The following is an 8,593-nucleotide window of genomic DNA, read 5'->3' on the forward strand; positions in this document are numbered from 1 at the left end:
GCCAAAGACAGATTGGCAGGAGACTCAGGGTAGATTGACAGCATGGGGTGGGAGGGTCTCCTTTGGACCAAACCATCAACTTAGGTAATAACCAAACATACCATTAACAAGAAACACACTGCAACACTGAGTGTAAATAAAAAAAAGTAAAAAAAAAAAAAGTGTTAAGATAAGAACAGTTGAATAACTGAGAAACCAGGAAACCAGGATTTGATTTAAATGTTTTATTAGGCACAGCTTGTAACTATTGAAATAAGAAAGAAATAGGACTTTGGAATTTCTTTTCCAATTTTTTATTTGTTTTAGCTTGGTTTGGTTTTTTCCATTTTTGTGAAAGTTGACATTCTGAATCAACTTTTTGCAATAGTTTTCTCTACAGAGTAAAAGCTACCAATCTGATTAATTACCTCTTCTATGACACTTTCTGCTCAGGAAACTAATTTATATTGTTCTGCCTATAAGATAGTTGAGAATTTACCACAGCTTATTTTCACACACACACTTTCACACATAAGCGCACACTTATGTGTGTGGTACATGGTAAAAAGTGGTTGAAAGAATCACACAAATTTAACCCTGTAAGGATCTGAATTACATTATAAGAATCTTGGTATCTCTGGAGCCTGAATAATTGCTAAAAATCACTTTACTATCACATGTTAAATATGTTATATAATGCTTATCTAGCTTATTTGTGCTCACTGCTTCACACAAAAGCATATTAAATACTGTGCATACTTATAAATGCTCTTAAAAGTGTAATTTAATTATAAAACTGTATGGTCTTTTCCATTATTAATCGTAAGTATTTATAGCCAGTCTGTGTAGACAGAAAATTTCAATAACATACCCTTCAACATTTTATTACAGAAATTAACTGGGGAATAGATGAGGAAAGGTGGAAGCCATAAGATGTCTTTAGAGAGACAAAGCCACAGCATCAAACACTGGTGAAATTTTCATGAATGCCAGCCCTGAAAAGCCTTAGAACTGTGTAATGATGTCTGCATTGCATCAATGCAGACAACAGATGTCCTACATACGAAGTGTGATGTCATGTCTTTAAAATCAATCAAAGAACAAAGAAGCTCAAAACAAACAGGGAGAGCAAGGTGGGGGACTGATGCTATTGTTTATATTAACATAAATCTGTCCCAGGAAAGGCATAACTTTGATTACTGTCTGTGTGCTGAAGTGGTAGAAAAAATTAAGAAGTTTATCAAAGACTTTACTGTATGACTAGAAAAACTGGAAGACAGATGCTGTACTGATTTGCACACATTAAAAAACACCAGAACTTGGAGTGGCATATGTCACAGTCTCTGCAACTCTACCTGAAGTCCTGCAGGACTATATCCATGTCTCCAACATTATCACAGTCCTCAGAAAAAGTCTTTCTATCAGAGTTCTTAAATACCATGACTACTAATTGATTCTGTGCATCTGGCTTATTCCAAGTGGCTGTTCAGTACAAGTTTTCCTCCACTGGATTTTAATTCTCAAAATATTAGTGGATATAATCTAAATGAATCATCTACCTGCCATATCACGTCTCTCTTAAGATTTCTACCCTGTGACAGAATGAAAGACCCTTGAAGGAGACTCTTTTTCCTACAGCAAGATGACTGGCTTAGGATAAAAGGCCCAAATTTCAAACAGCTTATTTTCACCTTCAAAAGGAACAAGATGCAAGTCTGCTTTGAGAATAACATAATTACCTAACAGATGTTACTGTTTTATGTTACTTTTCATGTGAAGACCCATAATAACTTGAATGACCACTTTTCCCTGGAGAGTAAGGTGATGCAAGACTCAGATATTGCCTTTGCCTATACTCAGCTTTACCAACAATTTTTACTGATAAACAAAATGTACCTGTAGGATTCAGTTCAAGGATAAACAGGTGAATCAATATTCCCATTCAGTCCTTGACTTCTACACTGAAACTAGCTGTAAAAAAGCTTACTAATGTAATTTCCAGAAGAAATGTCTTTTGACAATATCTTGTCCACTGGAAGATCATTTTATTTAGTTTTACAGTGTACAAGTGCTCAGATCCTGGTACCGTGAGACTGGTACCCTTGTGAGGGGAAGCTTGGGCAGCTCTGTACCAGAAATAGTTCCAGAGGACTCCAACACACCTACCCAATTTGATGGCAGGTCCGAGACAGTATTTTATAAAAGGCATAAGAATGTATCACAGCAGAGGATGAGAGAGGAATAAGGGAAACAATATGTAAGAAGCAGCCTCACAGACACCAATAGTGGTTAAGAAGGTGGGAGAGCAGGTAGTCCAGGATCAGAGCAGATTGATTTCCCCAGCAGGCCTGTGGTGAAGCAGACTGTCTCTGTGCACATGGAGAACTGCAATGGAGCTGATATGCACACTGAACCTGTGGAGGATGCCATGCCAGGGCAGGTGAAGATGCCATGAGGGAACCTAGTGGCCCATGGAGAAGAGCCAACACTGGAGCAGGTTTTCTGGTGGGAAAGTACAAAGAGTTGTTGAAGAGCCTTCCTGGACTTTGTTGGATATCACTTGGAAATAGTGCAGCTAAGAATTTGTTACTTTAAGAAAATTCAGCTGATATTGGTCAGGGAATACCAGTGAGTTTGAGTTCTGTCTGTCAAACCGTCTGACAAAAACAACAGATTCAGCAGCTGAACCTCCCTTTCTTGATCAGTGCTAGCAAAACAGAGGTTTCTAAGTATTTCTATATTTTTAACTATGACTAATATTGTACACGGTCTTCTAATTTTTCTTAATTTCTCCAATACTTTAACTGCTGTGGTGACAGCAAATCTTGACCAAAAGTTAATTGCCTCACATATCACTGCCTCATCTCATAAATATCCTAAATTAAGTCTCTGAACATTCCAAATATGATGCTATTCTTTCCTAGGAAAGAACAATTACAATTACGATTGTTACAGGAACAATTAAAGATATTTTCCATGGAAGAGAACCATATTTACCAGATGCACGTATCTTTTAGTATTAGGATATATCAACCAATCCTCGTTTCCTAAAAATCTTACATGATACTACTGAAAATGAGCTCCAAAAACTCTCTAATGCATCAGCCATCAATATCTGAATACTTGGTAACAAAAAGATACACCCAAATTCCATGGAAAAAAAAAAAAAATTTTCTTAGAAAAAGCATCTATCCTGCCACTAGAGATGGCAATACGATGTGGACTGAAATCCACTGATCCATTTTTCTAATCATAGTTACTCTGCACCCAGACAGTGACTCTGAGGCAAAAGTGGACCCAATATTTCCCGTACTGACTCTATGTCAACTTTGGCAGAGAAAGTCTGGGAAAACAAGGTCTTTTTCCTGTAAATATGAACACATCCACTGCTTCAGAGGAAATCCACGTAAGATCTAGACCTTTCCAGTACTAATGGACCATACATGCAACCTACCTTCAAGAGTAACGTCCCACATTGAATTATATGTAAGCAGAGTTCTGCCAGCACTTTCCTTTCCTGGGATGGACAAACATAAGAGGACCCTAAGTGTGTTCTGCCATATTGTAATTACTTTTTATAAGTTAATGGCACAATTTTTAACTTAGGAACAAACAGTGGTGTCAAAGAGTTATCACAACAGCAGTAAATAACTAGACTAAAAAAATAACTTGCCACAGAAGGTAAGTGATATTAAAAAAAAACAAATAACCTTAAAGGCTTAAAGAAATGCATACAGATCAGAAGTTTAAAGGAATCTTTTTTAGACTAGATTCAATATATTTACTATGGCATTTCTTGGTCAGTTCTGCTTTAAAACACAGAATACCACACAGAAACAATGTTAGATTTAGTAGCATTCCTAAACTGTTGGATCCTTTGCTCTTTTTTTTGTAGTAGATTTCTGCCAGCAGAACACTGACTACCACAAAGACATCTGAATATGTCCCTTGAAAAAGAACTGTTTAATTCCCAGAATTTTTATTACCTCATAATCAGTTAAAAGGACTCTAAATGTCTTTGATGGAAAGGTCAAAAGCTTGCCTGAAAATATGAAGTGGCAGTGGCATCATGCTGTGTTTGCTACATGACTCACTTCACTTTTTGTTTAGTCAGAAACTACACTTACTTCTGTGTGCTACCAGAATTGTTTGTGTAATACAGTTGATCTGTTGTTGTCCGCAAGTGTTGTCTGACTTAAGGACACCTGGCACATAATAGCTAATGTGCATAGTATCAAAACCCTCCAAGCTTTCAATGCAGAGGGACTATGTGCAAATGTCCAGTAATGGGTCCTGGACTATGCTAACTCTTGAAGTGTAGCCTCAAGTACCTATAAAAATGCTGATCAGTAAAGCAAAACACATGACGTACCAGCAGTTTAGAAGTATAAGCACATGATTTTTGGTAACAGCAGATTTTCTTTGCCATTGCTCTCTTTGAGAGGATGGATGTCGCTGTAGCAAAGAAACTCAAATGTCTTTCTGCTCTACAACAAATTTCTCTCAAGTGCCAAGGAAAAACATAGAAAAAGAGTGAGGATATCCTTTGATGTTAAACTGAAACACAAAGATGGAAGGAGCATTTATATTGGACAAACCGAGTTGGTTTTGTTCTGATTATTATCCAACATGTTAAAAGCAGATTTTATCCATATCAAAACTGGTGGGGGTAGGAGTTGTTGTTGCTGCTGTTGTTGTTGTTGTTATTGTTATTATTATTTTGAATAGAAGAGGCATCAAAACTAGTGATTAGTTTTTAAATGTTTTCATTTCTACACACATGTATTTTGCAATAACAAAACAAATCTGTAATTAAAAAATCTCATCCAGCATAGTAGGACTCAGAGGAAAAAATGAAAGTGAAATATAATGTCATCCATTAAACAGTTTATGAGTACTACGCTAACATGCTTCTGTGCAATGTGTTTATGTGGAGAAATGTGCCAAGGGATTACCTCTGTAATACAAAGTACCTGATATAAGTTTCTCAAAATCTGTGTTAAAGAAGAAAACAGCCACTCTTATTCTAAAATATGAGCAAAAATATCCTTTGCAGGATAAACAAGGATGCCAGAGGGACCTAGAAACTCTTAAAACAACAAGCTGTGCAGCATCTCCCCATCCTCAGGCAGAACAAAATCCAAAGTAAAGAAATGCACCAACATGTAATGGAGAAATAAAGCTTTATAGACAGCAGCAAAACTCAGAATCAGTGTGTCACCTAACTATCAGCCACAACAAGAAATGAAGGGACCAATCGCAGATTTGATTTAATGTCCTTGCTTCAGTGTTTCGCTCTGACTGAAACCTGAGAAATGGTATGTTAAGCTTCTTCAAAAAAATAATAGAGACATGCATCTCAGAAATCAGTATAGGAAGTAGCAAAAGTACTTCAGCTTAGTGCTATTTTTCAAACAACAAAAAAAAAAAAGGTATGAATGGCACTTTTGAAATAACTCACAGCATGTATCCTCAATGTAACCTCCCTATCAGCATTGTTTACAAGGTTTTAGTGGAATTCCTTTACTCAGTTCTGAATCTTTGTACTACTATGCTTTGCAAGATACTGCTACAGTTCAATTCAGTTGCACAGTGACAGTAAAATATTTTCAAATCATAGAAAATTTGGGGAGTTAGAAAGAAAGTTAGGCTTGGCAAGCCCTGGGAAAATGTTAAAGGCAGGCCCTGGGAAATGTTAGGCCTTGTGCTTGCTAGATCATGTGAAACTGCTCCTGTGTAGTCAGTATATGATAAATGATACAATTGTTAGATGTGATTAGATATAATTATTGTTTAAAGAATCATGAGAAACTATGTTAGGGGGTTTGAGGGGGATCACGAGAAATCCATGCTTGGGTCAAATCAATGCATACAATAAAACAACGTAAGTTTAATAATTAATATGTAAATTACATAATGATAGAATATAAAATATGTTCAGCTCGAAACCAAGTCGGGTCAGATTTGGGTATGTGTACCCCTGATGCCCAGAGCTCTTTAGTAAAAGCACCTTCATATAGTCATTCTGTGATTATGTGTTCCTGAATGCTAACAGCAGTAATTTCAACACAATGAAAAGCAGCTCAGGTTAGGTTCAGGGAAAGAACTAAACACATTTAGCACAGGTTCCACAACACCTAACTTGCAAGCCCGCTGGCTTAAAGCAAAATCCATGACATTGTATTAAGTTTCTGCACCCTCTTTACAGTACATAAGACATCAAGTGTCCCAAAATTAAATCCAAAATTGCAAACACTTTTTCTAGGGTGACAAAACAATCATGTCAATACATTGAAAAGTAATGTGTCTAAACAACTAACACATAAGAAAATATGGATGCCAAAATTTCTTAGATCCCAGATTTTCCAATTTCAGAATGTCTTCATCCACTGTAAGCAACCTGCAAAATGTGCCTATCTCTATTATCCACAGAACTTTAAAAATCCTGTGGACACTGACATACTTTCAAATATTTTAGTGGTTGTGACACTTATAGGAACTTTAAATATCAGAGTTTCTCATAAGAAGAGAGAAAGCTTCTTATTTGATAACCAAATTACAGAGATTATATGAAAGGAAGCACCAACACTACTGTTTATTGTTTTGGCGAGCATTTAAAACACATTATGCTTATATGCTCGCTATAAGCATAATGTCTGAGGAGTTGAATGTTGACAGAACGTACATACATTCTACAAAGCAAAATGTTTAATCCCATAATTGCCATCCCAAAGGAGAATTTCCCTTGTCTAGATGGGGAGATCCTACAACGAAATTAAAAGCCAAAAGCAGTAAGGTATTATTTTAACACAGAGTTACAGGTGTTTATAATTTTCTCCTGTCTTCTCTTTGTTACTGCAAAATTTGTTCATTTATGACACATACAAATATGTAAATAGATAGTCAACTGCAACTGGAAATTATCTGCTTCAAAAGTATAAAATACACTTTGTGTCTTTATTTTTCTGTTAGTTAAAATAAATATATGCACTAATTCATAACTTTGCGTTCAGCATTTTTCAATTGTAAATCTCAAACTTCTGCACTGGGTTCCAATTACTTATTTGTAAATTACATAATAATGCTGCTGAAAAATTAGGATACATAGGGCAGAAGAAGAAACATAATCAGAGCCTGCATGGAGAGCAAACCTCAGGCTTGAGTCTAGCTAAGAGGAAAGAATCTACAGAAGTAAAAAACAGACAATAAGTACACAGAAAGTGAAACTACATTAACTGATTGCTGTTATTAAAATCATAGCTTTAAACGACTTTATAGAATATCTATTTATAATGAAGCCTTCAAGATGAGTAACAAAGCAGAAGTAAAAATGAAAACCAATACATCATCATGAGATGATGCTGTGCACCATTGAATAGCAACACCCTTGGAATATGTGTAATGTAGATTAAAAATTATGTAGACTCACCTCTTGTTTCTGCAAACTGCTTGTCTAGTGGAGAGTAACAGTAGCTAATTAGTGTGAATACAGTTTCACTGGGCAAATCATTCGTCTCACTACAAACTGTCTTGTTGCATGCAAAAAATAGGATTATGTCTCCAATATCCATGACATGTGGACTCAGACTAGTCAAGCTAAACTATGATAGTGAAAGCCGGATGGATTTTGAAGTGTAAAATTTTAAATAATTCATGAGGAAACACCCAGCATCATCTAAAAGGGCAAACTGACAAAAACATACTTCATCTGTTGAAAGAAATTAGGCAAAATGACAATTGTACTGCCATTAAGGCATAGATGCATACCACATGAGCAGGTGAAAATGTGTCTGCAGGAAGACTAATGTCCACCCTGAAATCCTCATATATTCTTCTGGTGTAGATTCTCTCATTACAACTCTCTCACACACAGAAAAAAACAGTCTGAAATACGTATTTGGGTAAATTTAAAGTCGTTTGGAATACAACAGAGAAATATTCACTATCTCTTCAAGTTGTGTTTCAAAGTCGTTTAAGAAATTGTCACAAAAACCACATGAAAAATGCTACAGTAATGGTTGGCAAATCACAGACAAAACCGTCATGGCAGTGTGGTATACAATGTATTTGAATGAAAGAAGTCCTGTTTACTAAAAGCAGCATTGTTATAAATCTCCTTCCCCTTCCCCTTCCCCTTCCCCTTCCCCTTCCCCTTCCCCTTCCCCTTCCCTTTCCCTTTCCCTTTCCCTTTCCCTTTCCCTTTCCCTTTCCCTTTCCCTTTCCCTTTCCCTTTCCCTTTCCCTTCCCTTCCCTTCCCTTCCCTTCCCTTCCCTTCCCTTCCCTTCCCTTCCCTTCCCTTCCCTTCCCTTCCCTTCCCTTCCCTTCCCTTCCCTTCCCTTCCCTTCCCTTCCCTTCCCGCACCTTCCCTTCCCTTCCCTTCCCTTCCCTTCCCTTCCCGCACCTTCCCTTCCCGCACCTTCCCTTCCCGCACCTTCCCTTCCCGCACCTTCCCTTCCCGCACCTTCCCTTCCCGCACCTTCCCGCACCTTCCCTTCCCGCACCTTCCCGCACCTTCCCGCACCTTCCCGCACCTTCCCTTCCCTTCCCTTCCCTTCCCTTCCCTTCCCTTCCCTTCCCTTCCCTTCCCTTCCCTTCCCTTCCCTTCCCTTCCCTT

General features: G+C 37.4%; 1 long non-coding RNA gene across 2 annotated transcripts; it reads right to left on the bottom strand.

The window, feature by feature from the left end:
• Positions 1-254: 254 nt before the first annotated feature.
• LOC131573796 (uncharacterized) lies at positions 255-8,057 on the bottom strand. 2 transcript variants are annotated; one of them, XR_009276257.1, is made up of 3 exons: positions 7,409-8,057; positions 3,434-3,496; positions 255-2,481 (listed from the first exon to the last, which is right to left on the bottom strand). It is a non-coding gene; the product is annotated as an uncharacterized LOC131573796 (long non-coding RNA). The 2 variants fall into 2 exon arrangements; XR_009276258.1 differs by lacking the exon at positions 7,409-8,057 and adding an exon at positions 6,669-6,788.
• Positions 8,058-8,593: the final 536 nt, after the last annotated feature.

The sequence above is a fragment of the Poecile atricapillus genome, chromosome Z (genome assembly GCF_030490865.1).
Source record: "Poecile atricapillus isolate bPoeAtr1 chromosome Z, bPoeAtr1.hap1, whole genome shotgun sequence".
Classification (NCBI taxonomy): Eukaryota; Metazoa; Chordata; class Aves; order Passeriformes; family Paridae; genus Poecile; species Poecile atricapillus.